The sequence below is a fragment of the Schistocerca piceifrons genome, chromosome 2 (assembly GCF_021461385.2).
Source record: "Schistocerca piceifrons isolate TAMUIC-IGC-003096 chromosome 2, iqSchPice1.1, whole genome shotgun sequence".
NCBI classification, from domain to species: domain Eukaryota; kingdom Metazoa; phylum Arthropoda; class Insecta; order Orthoptera; family Acrididae; genus Schistocerca; species Schistocerca piceifrons.
This window is the reverse complement of record NC_060139.1, coordinates 1,015,919,785-1,015,939,246: the sequence shown is the minus strand read 5'-3', so window position 1 is coordinate 1,015,939,246 and position 19,462 is coordinate 1,015,919,785. Positions and strand designations below refer to the sequence as shown.

Here is a 19,462-nt window from a genome sequence, read left to right as displayed (position 1 = left end):
GATGCATTACCACCGAAATATTCGTAAAGTCCGTTGTACAGAATCACTGGATAAATAAAACAATGACTGTCCTCAGTATTCACTGCATACTATACACACTCGGACTGAAATCATTACTGGTATTTACACTACACTCGTTCGTCCTCTGTTAGAATACTGCTGCGCGGTGTGGGATCCTTACCAGGTGGAATTGGCGGAGGACATCGAAAGGGTGCAAAAAAGGGCAGCTCGTTTTGTATTATCACGTAATAGGGGAGAGAGTGTGGCAGATATGATACGCGAATTGGGATGGAAGTCATTACAGCAAAGACGTTTTTCGTCGCGGCGAGATCTATTTACGACATTTCAGTCACCAACTTTCTCTTCCGAATGCGAAAATATTTTGTTGAGCCCAACCTACATAGGTAGGAATAATCATCAAAATAAAACAAGAGAAATCAGAGCTCGAACAGAAAGGTTTAGGTGTTCGTTTTTCCCGCGCGCTGTTCGCGAGTGGAATGGTAGAGAGATAGTATGATTGTGGTTCGACGAACCCTCTGCCAAGCACTTAAATGTGAATTGCAGAGTAGTCATGTAGATGTAGATGTATTCACCAAAAAAGTAGCCAAACGATGTTGCTCCTGGGCATAAGAATACTGCAGTGTGATGAGTTCTAAGATGTACACAGATCCTGTTACAACTCTCGACGTCTAAACATTTCACCGATCAAATCCAAGTCTGCGAAACTAACTCGTTTAATTGCAGCTTCTATTCGACGCGCATATTTTGACGACACCTTGAACAAAATACCACATAACTTGGCTTGAAATTTGCATAAACGAACCAGCGCTAACAAACACACAAAAGTTATAAATACACATTTACACTTAGAAAAACGTGAGGAAAAGCAAAAGCTTTGTATAACTGCAGATGAAAGCGTAACACATGTAAATAGCACACAAATGGAAACATTTAACTGCCAATTTGATTTTAGGTTGCTCTTCTGAAGTTACTAAAAGTGTCTATAAACGTCTGGATCAAAATTATATAAGTAACAATAACGGAAAGCCGTAGACGTAAATTTAGTAACATATCTACATATTCATTATACTTATTACGCACATCTTTTTCTCAAACGCATTTACGAGAGCAAAATTTTCTAACAATCAGAGAACACTTACCTGTCGGAAACGGGGCCCTGTCATCCGTCGGTGGTAGCCACTAAACCGTATTCCAACAGTGATAGCTGTGTTAAGACCTGAAACCGTAACTGTCCTCCTAAAATGATCTCTTACGTCAAAACACCATAGATTAAGCATTTTTTACTCGTACACTCTTCCTATTAGTTAAAGTAACCGTACTCGGCAGTGCCGAACCAATATAATTCACATAGAAAAAGTACTTTTCTCCACCTTTGTTGCGCATAATAAACGTTTCTCATAACTGATTCAACTTTGTAGCATTAATAATATACTGCTGTGATATTTTATTTCGAGAAGCTCTTCAATACTTTTAGTTCCCACTCCGCACTATACATCGAAAAGAGCCTACATAGAGGCTGGTGCACACTCATCATTCCTTCGATTACTCGCCAAACACAGCTCCTCTGTACTAGCGCACTCACAGTTTTATCTTTTAACACTGCTAACCTCCTACACCCCCCCCCCCCCCCCCCCATGAACCACGGACCTTGCCGTTGGTGGGGAGGCTTGCGTGCCTCAGCGATACAGATGGCCGTACCGTAGGTGCAACCACAACGGAGGGGTATCTGTTGAGAGGCCAGACAAACGTGTGGTTCCTGAAGAGGAGCAGCAGCCTTTTCAGTAGTTGCAGGGGCAACAGTCGGGGAATGATTGACTGATCTGGCCTTGTAACACTAAGAAAAACGGCCTTGCTGTGCTGGTACTGCGGACGGCTGAAAGGAAGGGGGGAACTACAGAAGTAATTTTTCCCGAGGTCATGGAGCTTTACTGTATGGTTAAATGATGATGGCGTCCTCTTGGGTAAAATATTCCGGAGGTAAAATAGTCCCCCATTCGGATCTCCGGGCGGGGACTACTCAGGAGGACCTCGTTATCAGAAGAAAGAAAACTGGCGTTCTACGGATCGGAGCGTGGAATGTCAGATCCCTTAATCGGGCAGGTAGGTTAGAAAATTTAAAAAGGAAAATGGATAGGTTAAAGTTAGATATAGTGGGAATTAGTGAAGTTCGGTGGCAGGAGGAACAAGACTTTTGGTCAGGTGAATACAGGGTTATAAATACAAAATCAAATAGGGGTAATGCAGGAGTAGGTTTAATAATGAATAAAAAAAATAGGAGTGCGGGTAAGCTACTACAAACAGCATAGTGAACGTATTATTGTGGCCAAGATAGAAACGAAGCCCACGCCTATTACCGTAGTACAAGTTTATATGCTAACTAGCTCTGCAGATGATGAAGAAATTGATGAAATGTATGATAAGATAAAAGAAATTATTCAGGTAGTGAAGGGAGACGAAAATTTAATAGTCATGGGTGACTGGAATTCGAGAGTAGGAAAAGGAGGAGAAGGAAACATAGTAGGTGAATATGGATTGGGGGTAAGAAATGAAAAAGGAAGCCGTCTGGTAGAATTTTGCACAGAGCACAACTTAATCATAGCTAACATTTGGTTCAAGAATCATGAAAGAGGGTTGTATACGCGGAAGAACCATGGAGATACTGAAAGGTATCAGATTGATTATATAATGGTAAGACAGAAATTTAGGAACCAGGATTTAAATTGTGAGACATTTCCAGGGGCAGATGTGGACTCTGATCACAATCTATTGGTTATGAACTGTAGATTAAAACCGAAGAAACTGCAAAAAGGTGGGAATTTAATGAGATGGGACCTTGATAAACTGACTAAACCAGAGGTTGTACAGAGTTTCAGGGAGAGCATAAGGGAACAATTGACAGTAATGGGGGAGAGAAATACAATAGAAAAAGAATGGATAGCTCTGAGGGATGAAGTATTGAAGACAGCAGACAATCAAGTAGGTAAATAGACGAGGGCTGGTAGAAATCCTTGGGTAACAGAAGAAATATTGAATTTAATTGATGCAAGGAGAACATATAAAAATGCAGTAAATGAAGCAGGCAAAAAGGAATACAAACGTCTCAACAATGAGATCGACAGGAAGTGCAAAACTGCTAAGCAGGAATGGCTAGAAGACAAATGTAAAGCCGGCCGGAGTAGCCGTGCGGTTCGAGGCACTACAGTCTGGAGCCGAGCGACCGCTACGGTCGCAGGTTCGAATCCTGCCTCGGGCATGGATGTGTGTGATGTCCTTAGGTTACTTAGATTTAAGTAGTTCTAAGTTCTAGGGGACTGATGACCTCAGAAGCTAAGTCCCATAGTACTCAGAGCCATTTGAACCATTTGAACAAATGTAAGGACGTAGAGGCTTATCTCACTAGGGGTAAAATAGATACTGCCTACAGGAAAATTAAAGAGACCTTTGGAGAAAAGAGAACCACTTATATGAATATCAAGACCTCAGATGGAAACCCGGTTCTAAGCAATGAAGGGAAAGCAGAAAGGTGTAAGGAGTATATAGAGGGTCTATACAAGGGCGATGTACTTGAGGACAATATTATGGAAATGGATGAGGATGTAGATGAAGGTGAAATGGGAGATACGATACTGCGTGAAGAGTTTGACAAAGCGCTGAAAGACCTGAGTCGAAACAAGGCCCCAGGAGTAGACAACATTCCATTAGAACTACTGAAGGCCTTGGGAGAGCCACTCATGACCATCTGGTGAGCAAGATGTATGAGACAGGCGAAGTACCCTCAGACATCAAGAAGAATATAATAATTCCAATCCCAAAGAATAACAATAAATAGTTTGGACAAGAAGAGAATAGAAGCTTTCGAAATGTGGTGCTACAGAAGAATGCTGAAGATTAGATGGGTAGATCACATAACTAATGAGGAGGTACTGAATAGAATAGGGGAGAAGACGAGTTTGTGGCACAACTTGACAAGAAGAAGGGACCGGTTGGTAGGGCATGTTCTGAGGCATCAAGGGATCACAAATTTAGCATTGGAGGGCAGCATGGAGGGTAAAAATCGTATAGGGAGACCAAGACATGAATACGTTAAGCAGATTCAGAAGGATGTAGGTTGCAGTAAGTACTGGGAGATGAAGCAGCTTGCACAGGATAGAGTAGCATAGAGAGCTGCATCAAACCAGTCTCAGGACTGAAGACCACAACAACAACCTCCTACACAACACAATATTAGGGTCTAGCAAAACTAGAACTCTTTGATGTTTCTCAAACCGAGAAATGTAGCTTAGACGCATACGAACATTATTACTCAAGAACCAAACCTTTCATACACTAAGGTGACAAAATCATGGAATATCTCCTAATATTGTGTCAAATCTCCTTTTTCCCCAGCAGAGTGCAGAGACTGGGTGTAGCATGGACTCAAGATGTCGTTCAAAGTTCCCTGCAGAAATACTGAGCCATGCCACCTCTATAGCTGTCCCTAATTGTGAAAGCACTGCCCGCACAGGATTTTGTCCGCGAACTGGTGGCACGATTATGTCCCAAAAATTTTCTATGGGATTTATGTCAAACGATCTGGATGGCCAACTGAAATCGGGGCTCATCCGACCAGGACACCGTTTTCCAGTCGTCTACGTGTAAGAAGTACCCTTATTCTGCCAGTGGCCTTACCAAGTAACCGAACATAACCATCTGCAATCAATGATCGCGTCAGTTAGACCACAGGATCCAATCTACTCCACGTGGAGGCATGGAGCCTTGTTGACAACTTAGGTCCCTGACTTATTGCTGCGCCGCGCGCCAATCATGCCATCAGCTCTTACCAACTGAAACAGGCACTCATCTGACAAGGCCACGGTTTTCCAGACGTCTAGGTTCCGACCTATATGGTCACGAGCCCGCGAGAGGCGCTGTCGGCGATGTCGTGCTGTCAACAAAGGCACTCGCGTCGGTCGTCTGTTGCCACAGCTCATTAACGCCAGATTTCGCCGGACTGTCCTAACGGATACGTTCGTCTTGCGTCCTACATGATTTCTGCGGTTATTTCAAGCAGTATTGCTTGTCTGTTAGCACAATCTCTACGCAAACGCCGCTGTTCTCGGTCGTTAAGAGAAGGCCGTCGGCGACTACGTTGTCTGTGATGAGAGCTAATACTCTCGGCACACTCCTGACAATGTGGATCACGGGATATTGATTCCCTGACGAATCCCGAAATGGGCTCCAGCTACCACTCCGCATTCAAAGTCTGTTAATTGCCGTCGTGCGTCCATAATCACGTCGGAAATCTTTTCACATGAATCATGTGAGTACAAATGACAGCACTATCAATGCACTCCCAATATGTATCCTGTTTATGCCCTACTACCGCCGTCTATATAAGTGCATATCACTTTCCCATAGTTTTTGTCGCCACAGCGTAAATCAGTACACACACAGACGTGCCCAGAACAGTTCAGAGGACATACACAAACATTATGACCGTATGCTTAATAACCTGTTGGTCCATTTTTGCAATACTACAGCAGTTCTGCGTGACATGGATTGCGCAAGACTTTAGTTGATTTCCTGAGGTCCATGTCTACACACAGATCAAACGAATAGTGTAAATTAGGAGCTAACGTTTTGCTGATATCTTTCTGATCAGGTGAACCTGGTGGGAAACACATAAACGTGAATTCACTTTCATGTCCTTTAAAGCGATGTAGCACAACACTGGCCTCGTGACACGGGTAGTTGACCAGCTGGAAGAAGACATCGCTATGGGGGATGACGCCAAGCGTGGAGGAATACAGTTGGCCCGCAGTAATGTTCACCCAATCCACAGCCGTCATGGTGCCTTCAATTACACCCACTCATCCAATGAAAGCCCAGTTGAATGTTCCCAATAGAATAATAATGTTGCATCGATCCGCGTCCTCCCCACGGTGCACGTTTTTAGCAACCTTTCCTCTGGACGACACCATATTGTGCACGATCATCGCACTGTTGTAATAAAAAAAGGTGAGTCATACGTCCAGGCGACACGTTTCCACTGATCCGCCCTCCAGTATCGAGGATTCCGTGCCCACTACAAATCTAATTAACGATGTCGTAGGGTCGACGTGGGAAAACGTATGTATGGATTGTCTCCAGAGCAGCCCCGTGTTAATAAACTGCTGCGTACGGTGTGCTTTGAAAAACTTTAGCCTACATCAGCACCGCACTCTGTCGTCAGATATGCCACAGAACGCCGCCTATTATCATTTACACGACGGGTAAGTCTCCGACCTCCACGCTCTGCGAGGGACACCTCATCTCCTACTCGTGGTTTCAGTTTACTTCAACCACTTTCCACAGATGCTGACGCCAGTAGCACGCGAAAATGGAAACCGGTTTCACCGTTTTCGAGATTCTCGTTCCCAGGAGCGGGCTCGTAACAGTCTGCCCTTTTTCAGCGTCGCTTATGACAGTGGATTTCCCCATTTCTGGTTCCTGTCATCGCTACAATCACTCTCCTTTTACAAGACACCCCAAAATAATCAATAAATTCGAAATTTAATCTAAGTAAGGAAACTCCCCAACGCACCCCCTTCAGATTTAGTGGTAAAATGGAAAACAAGAAGAAGGGGTACTGAACTGTGAAAAGAAAAGCAAAATAAAACAGTGAACGATCCAAGTTCAAAATGGGCAGCATCAAGCGAATTGCAAGTTGCAAGAATCACGGCGTCGTCATTGTGTGGTCACAGTGTTAGACTAAAAAGCGGGAGATCTGTGTTTAATTGCCCCTCGCGACCTATTTTTTTCGCAAAGTTATGAACTTTCCGTCCGCTCATTGACGTGTCTGTGTTCCTTGTGTATTCTTGACAACTGTCTTACCATACACTGGTTACAAGATATGAGTTATGTGGTAAGAATATAGTACCGTCGCAAGTAAATGTGATGAATAGTAAGAGCAGGCGAGATAAAGCGTAGACTTCTCACAGAAATGAAAAGCACAAGTAAACGGTTGTGAACTATGTTACAACAAACGATTTCGAGAGTCAAAACATCCAATACGGAACGCGAGAGTCATAACATTGGTACTTGTGTGGAACAACTAGGAGGTACGTATGCCCGGAGGTCCCTTCCTTATACCTCGCTGTTGCGAACGAAAGTTACACCACGACTTAGACACAAATTTGAAAACACGGAAGAGACACGTCCATGACCGGACGGACAATTCGTAATTTTGCGGAAATAAAATGAGGCAGGAGACAGAGTTAAGCACGGATCTCCCTGTTCACAGTCCAACACCGTGAACATACAAGAAAGACGCCGTCACCGTTAACGTTTGCTCCACGTTGCTTGTCTTGAGCATGGACCTTTCACTATTTCGATTTCGCTTCTTCCTGTTTTCATGGTTTATCAGTGTTCAGTTTTTGACAGGCTATCCACTGCGCCATCTTACTACTAAATCCGAGAGAAATTTCCCTTGCAAGTAAAGTAGATGGAAATAATTTTTGTGTATAATTATTCAGAAGGCAGCGAAAAATTCAACAATGGTTCCATTTGCTGCAGCAGTGGAAATAACAAACATATTATCGTTTGAAGGACGGAAGTGTGTGCTAAAGAGTAACTGGAAAATAGGGTATGTGGGTGAGTTGAATTTGAAACATTACCACGTAGAAGGTTAGCAAGTACAAGAATCAGAGGCAAGTCTGGAATAGATGGAAAAGCGTGTGAGGAAGCAACGTAGCAAAAGGAAGATATGTTCAATAAACAGCGAAAGTGTTGAAGTGATTCAGGTGCACGCACAATCTCCTAAACAGTCTGTGACCCAATGCTCTCGTGGAACTGGGATCAGCAAAACCAGTGTCACAGAATGTTGCGAAGATGGAATCCTTGTTCTGAACGAGGATGATCCCAATAGGAATACTGAGTTCTGTGAGTGGTTCATGAAAATGTCAAAAGTCGTACGTAACTGAAGAAAGGTACCAGTCTGGAATGTTAATGGGCGCTACTTCTTCGAAGACATTCACAGGTGACTCTTATCTGGAAATGCTGGACGTGATAATTCCACGTCTTAACAACATTTTTTGACAGTGAAGAATACTGCATGCAGCAGGATGGGACGAAGAAGAAATGCTGTGGATTATACAGTGATCACCGGATTAACCTCTTTAAATTTCTATATTTGGGGTACTGCCAAAAATGCAGTGTACGCCATGAAAATATAAACACTGGACGTTCTAAAATTCCCCTTTACACCGAAGCGAGTGTAAACGAATGCGCATTCACAAGCAGTTCTTCAGTTTTCACTGCGATTCCTATGTGGACTATGAACAAGCGTTTCCACTAGAGGAAACGGGAGACAATACGAAATAACGAACATAGCCTACGAACGCTGCGCTATTTCTCTTTAACGTTAATAATTGGCACACAGGATACGACACTATATACTTGAGCCACGACGCAAAATTATTTTAATATTCAGAGGATTATCTTGCATGGCGAATACGCTGTCTTTGGCGAAGTAAGCAAAATGGTGGATGGAAGAGTGAATTTAGATGTCACAGTTTGTACGTCAACATGAAATACTTGGAGGTAACGCTTTTAACACTAAATTTCAGAACCATCTTCTCTTAGCATTAACCCCAAACTTCATACGTCTGTCGGTTGACGAATACCGTTTGCTTCTTATTTCAACTGAGGAGGAAACGAAAAAGCGGAAGACTAATTACGGATCTCCAACATGATCTGTAGAAAGGCTAGAATTTAGAGTCTGGTTATTACTAACTGAAGACATTTACGTTAGTGATAGTTTCGCATTTCAGTAGCTGCTATACGTCGAATAGTTTCTGTCTGCAGTGAGATTTTATTAAAGCACTTATAAGAAAGATAATTTCAATAAAATGTGATTAATGAAATGAGGAATATACATAGGACCTGTTAGAGTACTTGATAAAATCTGTTCATCAAAGGACAGGTAGTGCGATCCCGAGTAGATCATTTTTATAGATCGTCAAAAATCTGTAATATAATTGTGAGATATCAGGTATGTATTAACACATATCAACAACGAAACCAACTAGAATGATCAGGTATTTCATATATTTTTAATTTTAATCCGTGTAGTAGGTAGATTAAAACTGGAGAAACTGCAAAAAGGTGGGAATTTCAGGAGATGGGACCTGAATAAACTGACAGAACCAGAGGTTGTAGCGAGTTTCAGGGAGAACATTAGGGATCGGTTGACGGAAATGTGGGAAAGAAATACAGTAGAAGAAATACGGGGATCATGTAGGTAAAAAGATGAGAGCTAGTAGAAATCCTTGGGTGACAGAAGTATATTGAATTCAATTGATGAATGGGGAAAAATGAAAATGAAGTTAATGAAGCTGGCAAAAAGGAATACAAACGTCTCAAAAATGAGATCGACAGTAAGTGCAAAATGGATAATCAGGTATGGCTAGAGGACAAATGTAAGGATGTAGAGGCTTATCTCACTAGGGGTAAGATAGATACTGCCTACAGGAAAATTAAAGAGACCTTCGGAGAAAAGAGAACCACTTGCATGAATATCAACAGCTAATGGAAACCCAGTTCTAAGCAAAGAAGGGAAAGCAGAAGGGTGGAAGGACTATATAGAGGGTCTATACAAGGACGATATACTTGAGGACAATATTATGGAAATGGAAGAGGATTTAGATGAAGATGAAATGGGAGATATGATACTGCGTGAAGAGTTTGACAGAGCACTGAAAGACCTAAGTCGAAACAAGGCCCCGGGAGCAGACAACATTCCATTAGAACTACTGATAGCGTTCGGAGAGCCGCCCTGACAAAACTCTATCATCTGCTGAACAAGATGTATGAGGCAGACGAAATACCCTCAGATTTCAAGAAGAATATAATAATTCCAATCCCAAAGAAAGAGGTGTTCACAGATGTGAAAATTACCGGACTATCAGAAGTCACGGCTGCAAAATACTAACGCGAATTCTTTACAGACGAATGGAAAAACTGCTTGAAGCCGGCCTCGGGGAAGATCAGTTTGGATTCCGTAGAATGTTGGAAGACGTGAGGCAATACTGACCCTACGAGGTATCTTAGAAGACACATTAAGGAAAGTCAAACTTACCTTTCTAGCATTTTTAGACTTAGAGAAAGCTTTTGACGATGTTGACTGGAATACTGTCTTTCAAATTCTGAAGGTGGAAGGGGTCAAATACAGGCAGCGAAAGGCTATTTACAATTTTTACATAAACCAGATAGCAGCTATAAGAGTCGATGGGCATGAAAGGGAAACAGTGGTACCGAACGGAGTGAGACAGGGTTGCAGCCTATTCCCGATGTTGTTCAATATGTATATTGAGCAAGAAGTAAAGGAAACAAAAGAAAAATTCAGAGTAGGAATTAAAATCCATGGAGAAGAAATAAAAACTCTGAGGTTCGCCGATGACATTGTAAGTCTCTCAGAGACAGCAAAGGACCTGGAAGAGCAGTTAAACTGAATGGACAGTGTCTTGAAAGGAGGATATAAGGTGAACACCAACAAAAGCAATACGAGGATAATGGAACGTTGTCAAATTAAGGCGGGTGATGGTCAAAAAATGTTCAAATGTGTGTGAAATCTTATGGGACTTAACTGCTACGGTCATCAGTCCCTAAGCTTGCACACTACTTAACCTAAATTATGTTTTTGACGATGTTGACTGGAATATTGTCTTTCAAACACGCACACACCCATGCCCGAGAGAGGACTCAAATCTCCGCCGGGACCAGCCGCTGGTGATGCTGAGGGAATTAGATTAGGAGATGAGACACTTAAAGTAGTAAAGGAGTTTTGCTATTTGGGGAGCAAAGTAACTGATGATGGTCGAAGTAGAGAGGCTATTAAATAGACTGGCAATGGCAAGGAAAGCGTTTTTGAATAAGAGAAATCTGTTAACATCGAGTGTAGATTTAAGTGTCAGGAAGTCATTTCTGAAAGTATTTGCATGGAGTGTAGCCATGTATGGACGTGTAACATGGACGATAAATAGTTTGGACAAGAAGAGAATAGAAGCTTTCGAAATGTGGTGCTGCAGAAGAATGCTGAAGATTAGATGGATAGATCATGTAATTAATGAGGAGGTACTAAATAGAGTTGGGGAGACGAGGAGTTTGTGGCACAACTTGACTAGAAGAAGGGATCGGTTGGTAGGACATGTTCTGAGGCATCAAGGGATCACAAATTTAGTATTGGAGGGCAGCGTAGAGGGTAAAAATCGCAGAGGGAGACCAAGAGATGAATACACTAAGCAGATTCAGAAGGATGTAGGTTGTAATAGGTATTGGGAGATGAAGAAGTTTGCACAGGGTAGAGTAGCATGGAGAGTTGCATCAAACCAGTCACTGGACTGAAGACCACAACAACAAACAACAATAGGTACATATTGGTAGTAGTTTACTTTCAAGGAAATTTGTCGTGGTTTTCCATCCTAATAAAAAATAATATTGCAACGCTTATGTTTATTAACTCTGTTCCCGCCTGATGCAAGCAATTAATAAATTTGTCGTCTTTCTCACGTCCCCTGTAGGACCTTGAATGCTTCGGAAATTGTCTGCCAATCATACTTCTTTTCCTTTGACATTTACACCGTGGATCTCAGAAGCACGTACGATACCTATTCTCTTCTATCAGTAATATTACATTCTCTTATGACAAAGGCATCGCAGACGCACGTCACGTCAACAACAGCAAATGTAGGCAAAATACCCCACGAGCGTTTTCTGTGGCGCTAGCGTCAAAGCGAACAGAACATGAAGTTCCTTTGATGGTTCGCTAAAATACCGATAACCAGTGGGCAACACGAGCGGATAAAAGCGGATGCGTACCGAACACGACCGAATGCTTTTTTCACCCACTCCTAGCGTTTACACCAGAGAGAATTCTCGCTCCGTGTTCAATGTTTGTGTTCGCTTCGGCGTAAAGGGAGTTTAAAAGAGTAAATAGAGTGAGCTTGCGATGCTACTTCATTACAAACCATTCAGTTGGTATATAGGTCTGTTCTAAGCTCTTGTCGACGGTTCAATGCGGTGGTGGTAGGTCATTTAGAGCCTTTAAGTTGCACCATAATGTATAGGACACAAAAAACTTTTCATTTCTATTTTAATTAAGCAGCTATTCAGTTCCATATACAGGGTGTCTCAAAAATGACTGGTATATTTGAAACGGTAATAAAAACTAAACGAGCAGCGATAGAAATTCACCGTTTGTTGCAATATGCTTGGGACAACAGTACATTTTCAGGCAGACAAACTTTCGAAATTACAGTAGTTACAATTGTCAACAACAGATGGCGCTGCGGTCTGGGAACCTCTATAGTACGATGTTTTCCACATATCCACCATGCGTAGCAATAATATGGCGTAGTCTCTGAATGAAATTACCCGAAACCTTTGATAACGTGTCTGGCGGAATGGCTTCACATGCAGATGAGATGTACTGCTTCAGCTGTTCAATTGTTTCTGGATTCTGGCGGTACACCTGGTCTTTCAAGTGTCCCCACAGAAAGAAGTCACAGGGGTTCTTGTCTGGCGAATAGGGAGGCCAATCCACGCCGCCTCCTGTATGTTTCGGATAGCCCAAAGCAATCACACGATCATCGAAATATTCATTCAGGAAATTAAAGACGTCGGCCGTGCGATGTGGCCGGGCACCTTCTTGCATAACCCACGAGGTGTTCGCAGTGTCGTCTAAGGCAGTTTGTACCGCCATAAAATTCACGAAGAATGTCCAGATAGCGTGATGCAGTAATCGTTTCGGATCTGAAAAATGGGCCAATGATTCCTTTGGAAGAAATGGCGGCCCAGACCAGTACTTTTTGAGGATGCAGGGACGATGGGACTGCAACATGGGGCTTTTCGGTTCCCCATATGCGCCAGTTCTGTTTATTGACAAAGTCGTCCAGGTAAAAATAAGCTTCGTCAGTAAACCAAATGCTGCCCACATGCATATCGCCGTCATCAATCCTGTGCACTATATCGTTAGCGAATGTCTCTCGTGCAGCAATGGTAGTGGCGCTGAGGGGCTGCCGCATTTGAATTTTGTATGGATAGAGGTGTAATCTCTGGCGCATGAGACGATACGTGGACGTTGGCGTCATTTGGACCGCAGCTGCAACACGGCGAACGGAAACCCGAGACCGCTGTTGGATCACCTGCTGCACTAGCTGCGCGTTGCCCTCTGTGGTTGCCGTACACGGTCGCCCTACCTTTCCAGCACGTTCATCCGTCACGTTCCCAGTCCGTTGAAATTTTTCAAACAGATCCTTTATTGTATCGCTTTTCGGTCCTTTGGTTACATTAAACCTCCGTTGAAAACTTCGTCTTGTTGCAACAACACTGTGTTCTAGGCGGTGGAATTCCAACACCAGAAAAATCCTCTGTTCTAAGGAATAAACCATGTTGTCCACAGCACACTTACACGTTGTGAACAGCACACGCTTACAGCAGAAAGACGACGTACAGAATGGCGCACCCACAGACTGCGTTGTCTTCTATATCTTTCACATCACTTGCGGCGCCATCTGTTGTTGAAAATTGTAACTACTGTAATTTCGAAAGTTTGTCCGCCTGAAAATGTACTGTTGTCCCAAGCATATTGCAACAAACGGTGTATTTCTATCGCTGCTCGTTTAGTTTTTATTGCCGTTTCAAATATACCGGTCATTTTTGAAACACCCTGTATATATACATGGTGTCCTGAGATGTATACGGTATTTGAAACTGAATAGTCATATATACAGGGGGAAAAGTACTTAAACCGACAAACTCTGGGAGGTTCTAAGGGACATCAAAGCAAATATTTTTCCCTAATCTCATTTTTTCCTATGAGGATGATTTAAACCGGTGGAGGCCGTATTACGCTCTCCAGTTGTTAGGGGCCGTATTACGATCTTCAGTTGCTACAAGGCGTATTACGCTCTTCACTTGCATAGGCAACTGCTGTCCACCAGTGTAGTTGTGCATTGTCTCTGTTTACTAATGGATCGATACACCTGGAGTGAGTATACTGATATGGTTGGTGCGTACTATGTAGCGCACCACAACGGACGAGCTGCACAGCAGGCTTATCAACAACAATATCCTAGTCGCCGTATCCCGCATCATATGGCCTTTGCTGCTGTGCACCAACTTCTGCGTGATACCGGGTCATTTTGCAGATTACCTGGACAGGGACGCCGTCGCACGGTAAGAACGTTGCAATTTGAGGAAGCTGTCTTGCAGCATGTGGAGCGGGATCCTTCAATCAGCACTCGTGCAATTGCACGTAACATGGTACGAATGTAAGAACAGTCCTTCGAGAGCAATTGTTACTTCCATTTCAGCGTGTCCACAACCTGGAACCAGTTGATTATTCACCCAGAGCACAGTTTTCGCAGTGGCACCTGGAACTGTGTGAAATGCATCCTACATTTTCATCCTCTGTGTTGTTTACCGACGAAGCAACGTTCGGGTGTGATGGAGTCTTCAACATGCACAATTCGCATGTTTGGAGTGAGGATAACCCACATGCCACGGTTACTAGCGCTCATAAAGTGCCGTTCTTCGTTAATGTGTGGGTCGGTGTTGTTGGCGACTGTTTAATTGGGCCGTTATCTGCTACCTAGGCCATTAAATGGCAGGAACTATTACAATTATCTCGCCAGAGCATTGCCAGAATTGCTGGAAGACGTCCCGCTTCCTACAAGACAACGCACGTGGACCCGACATGACGGGGCGCCGGCACATTTCAGTCGTCGTGTGCGTCGATTCCTGGACCGACGGTCCCAGAAATGTGGATTGACAGAGGTGGTCCTGTACCATGGCCTGCTCGATCCCCAAATATGTCCCCTCTGGACTTTTTTGTGTGGGGAGAGATGCGCACCTTGTTTACGCAACTCCTGTTACATCAGAAGACGATCTGATTGCCCGGATAGTAGCAGCAGCAGGAACAATTCAGGATACTCCTGGGGTTTTTGCTCGTGTCAGACAGAACATGATCCGACGGTGTAACCTTTGTTTTCGTGTCAATGTAAGAATTTTTGAAAATCTACTGTCATTGAAATTGGGTTATGTTAATGTGTTGTCTCTTGGTCATAAAAAATGGAAAAATGTTTGTTGATTTAATTAATTTGCCGCCAGAGAAATCTTCCTCTACCGGTTTAAATACTCCTCATAGGAAAAAATGACATTATGGAAAAATATTTGTTTTGATGTCCCCTACAACCTCCCACAGTTCGTAGGTTTAAATACTTTTCACCTTGTATATGATGGGTTTGTGGGGCGCTCAACTGTGCGGTTTACAGCGCGCGTACACATTTCCAATCTGTACACAGTCCAGTCTCGCCACCTTCATGAATTATGATGGGACGACACAAACACCCAGTCATCTCGAGGGAGGTGAAAATTCCTGACCCCGCCGGGGATCGAACCCGGGACCCCATGTTCGAGAAGCCAGAACGTGACCGCGAGACAACTAGCTGCAGACTGTCAGCAGAACAGCTACAATCACGTATCGTCAGTTCATAACACGACTACACTATTAAAGCTTCCGTGTGTTACATGTCAATTTTACTGTTAATTTACGCAACTGCAATGGAAATGTCAATGAAAGAGTCTGCAACATGCACATTTGTTCTTGAGCACTGCATTCCATACTTTTTATATTCAAAGAGTGTCATGATCCGCGTTCTACATGTGCAGAAACGCCCTCCATAGAAGGTAAAAATAAGGTGCTGTATCTTAACTGCAATGTGACGTTAGTCCTAGTTGAGTGCGCCCCTCCTTTCTTGTTGATTATTTGTGACAAAATAATGAAATTCGTTTTAAGTTGTAGATTATTAAATTGTATAAAAACGACTTTTGCAAGTTGCATATTAAGTTGCTTTTTATTTAATTTATGCACCTAGACATGTTTCGCCTTATTTGCAGGGCATCTTCATGGGCTTCCTGAAATATTACAGGATTTTTTCGTTTGCATATGTAAGTTATCGTTTGTACATAGAGGTTCCAAATTTGAAACAGTTTTTGCAATAAAACGGAAAAATACTTAGAGGTCAGCATCTAATTCATTATTTGTAAACCAAACAGCTTTTTCTCATCTGTCAAACTAGTTGAAAGTTGACAGTTTCCCTTGTGGTTACACTTTTCATTGTTTTACAGAGTTATATTTCGGAAACAGAGACTGCAAGGGAAACTGCAAATTTTCAACCAGTTTGCCTCATATAAGAAAGCTGTTTGGATTACAAATAATGAATTAGACTCTGATCTGTAAGTACCTTTCCGTTTTATTTTAAAAATTTCGAAGAATTTTAAATCTACATCCTATATGTGGAAGCGATAAACCATATGTCCAAACAAAAAATTGTGTAATATTTCAGGACACTCACTGAAGTTGTCTTGGAACTGAGACGAAACGCACTTGGATCCATAAGTTAAGCAAAAACAACTTTTTTGCACTACTGCAGTTTATACGCGGCTTCTGAGAAAATGAGCACCACAAACACCTGTTAGTAGAAATTTTCCTTTCTTTGTCGGCACCTTCTGTTATATACAAAACTACTAGCAACTGTTCAACACTGTTCAATCATGTTCATTACTTTGTTGAACAAAATATGCTCCATTGTTTTACTTGTAATACTGGCATCCTTCTTGCACCCGGGATATTCTATCTCATATTTCAATTTTATCGGTGTCTTTGAGGACACACTCACATCAAATGTCGGCGATCCATTCACTGCCCCTGTAGATCTCACACCGAGTCAGCGTCGCTATACCCTGGTCTATCAACCTCTGTCGCACGCTGTAATTAAATGAACAGCCAGCAGGTGCTGACGGCATCGGAGCAGTAAGACAAGCGACTTTGACGTGATCGTCACAAGAGAGCAGTACTCTTCTGGAATTCCTTTGCTTTTAGGTACTTTAGCAGTCAAACAGATGTATCTGAGAGACACTTTGTTAGAGACGAATTTAAATATTCGTTTACGAGGGGCATTGAATAAGCAAGCAACACTCCTTTTCCCACACAATTTCAATTGAAAAAATGCGGAATTTGTTGTGGGAGATCGTGGAATGTCACTACAGTTTCATGAAGTACCCATAGATGGCGGCGCTAAATGTAGCTCTCAAACTGAAGACTGTAACGGAGCTGCGTTCTAAGAAGAGAGCTGTCATTGAGTTTCTTCAGGCAAAAAACCAGAGCATCGCAGATTTTTATAGGCTCTCGCAGAATGGCTACAGAGATCTGGCAGTGAACAAGAGCACGGTGAATAGTTGAACGAGGATCCTGTCACCATCGCGACAAGGACGCGCAAACCTATCACCCGCTAGGGCCGGCCGCACACAGCTGTGACTCCTGCAATGCTGGAACGTGCGGACAGTCTCATTAGAAATGATCGTCAATTACAACTGGACGTCTCTGTTGGTAGTGTTGACACCCTTGGCCACCAGTTGTGATATTCAGAGGTGTGTATGTGTGTGTGTGTGTGTGTGTGTGTGTGTGTGTGTGTGTGTGTGTGTGTCCTGGGTTCCTCGCCGCGTACCAGAAAACCATAAAAAAAGCAACGAAGGACCATCTGCGCAGAAATGCTTGCGCGTTACGACGCTCATATATATACAATTTTTGTCCATTATCGTCACAGGCGATGAAACTTTGGTTCATCACTTCGAACCGTAAACAAAACGGCAAGATATGGAGTGGCACGACACCACCTCTCCTCCGAAGAAAAAGTTCAAAGCCGCACGTTCATCCGGTAAAGTCGTAACGGTGGTCTTCTGGGTCGCTGACGGAATTATTCTGTTTAAGTCCTCCCTCCTGGGAGGAAGCGTATTGTGCTACCCCCACGAGATTGAAGAAAGTACTTCAGTACGTTTACCACTGCAGAAATGCAGACGAACTTCTACTTCTCTACGACAACGCGAGGCTTCACACAAGTATGCGTACCCAAAAGGAGCTCACGAAACTTTACTGTAATGTCCTTCCTTATCCGCCCTACAGTCCGGACCTCGCACCTTCCGACGTCCATCTGTTTGACCAAGTGAAGGATGCACTGCGCGGGAAGCAGTACGTGGATGATAGGGAGGTTATTGATGGAGCAATACGTTGAACTTGACCAATAGAGTGGTACTATGCGAGCATACAGGCACTTTCAGTAATCGGACGTAAAGCCGTCGCATCGAACGGAGATTACGTTGAAAAATGCGGTTTCGTAGCCAAAAGAGTTGGAATAATACGGTGTTTTGGAATTCTGAATAAAACCAACCTGCCATCAGAGAAACAAGAATGTTTTGCATTATTTACTGAACGCCCCTGGTGCATATAAGGAATTTAAATTATATCTACGTTAAGGGGAGTAGGACGTCAAAATTAAAAAAAGAAAACTATTTTTCAAAGTACGCCTATTTTATAGTGCAAATCTTTCTGAATAGTTTGATGTATAAAACATATATTTGAGAGATTATAAGGCACGTTCTTTGGTCTTCATTGTACCAAGAAGCAGCGTCACTCCCCTTTTCACAGCATTCTTCTGTCATATATAAGTAAAGAATACCATCACAGGAATTCTCTACCAACTGCTGTCATGGAAGCCATCAAACCTATATTCAGGGACCTTGCAAATGAAAACTTATTGAAGAAATGTCTTCACGGGGGTACCCCAAACCCAAATGAAAGTTTTAATCAATGTGTATGGGAAAGATTGCCAAAAACCATTTTTTTTTTGGGAAGAAATGCTCTTGCAATTGGTGTTTATGATACCGTTTCATGTTTTAATGATGGTGTGCAAAGCAGGAAATATGTTTTAGAGAAAAATGGGAATTAAGCCCGGACTGAACTGCATCAAAGGTTTTCTATGCGATAGGCAGAGAGCGTGTAGTGAAAGCAGACAAATCATTTGTGGAGGCGATGAAATCAAGAAGAGCGCATCATAGGAATGTGAAAAGGAAGAAAACTGATTAAGAAAATGAAAAAGAACTTGCTTATGGTGCAGGACAGTTCTAAAAGAATGCCAATACAAGCAGAAACTGTAACGGCAATTTTCCGCAAAACACAAATTTCTCTTTTAGGTACATGTAACATCCAAAATAAATATCCTAATACTTTCAAACTTAGTCTGCTTATTAAACACAAAGCCCTTAATGCTAAACTCTAGAATTTTCCAAATCTATTAAAAACCATGGTAAAAATTGAGATAATTAACTACACAATTTGAGTTTTTTCTAAACATGAAGTGTAAAATTGTACAGCTCACTCATTTTTTTTATAAATTAAATAAATTCTAGAGTTTCATACACCTATAAGCATGGTTTGTATGCTGTGCGAAACTCATCAAAGAATCTCTCTAACTTGTGAAGAAAAGTGTACCTATACCAACAAATGGAGCCAACAGTAAGTGAAAAAACGATGAAATTTCACATGTAAAATAAATTATTTTGTTATGTTTTTGAACTTCCACTACGA

The 19,462-nt window shown here is 42.5% G+C and overlaps 1 protein-coding gene across 1 annotated transcript in view; it reads left to right on the top strand.

Annotated features, from left to right (window-relative positions):
* LOC124776081 (Down syndrome cell adhesion molecule-like protein Dscam2) overlaps positions 1-19,462 on the top strand; it is a 197,595-nt gene that overhangs the window by 22,975 nt on the left and 155,158 nt on the right. The window lies entirely within an intron of this gene.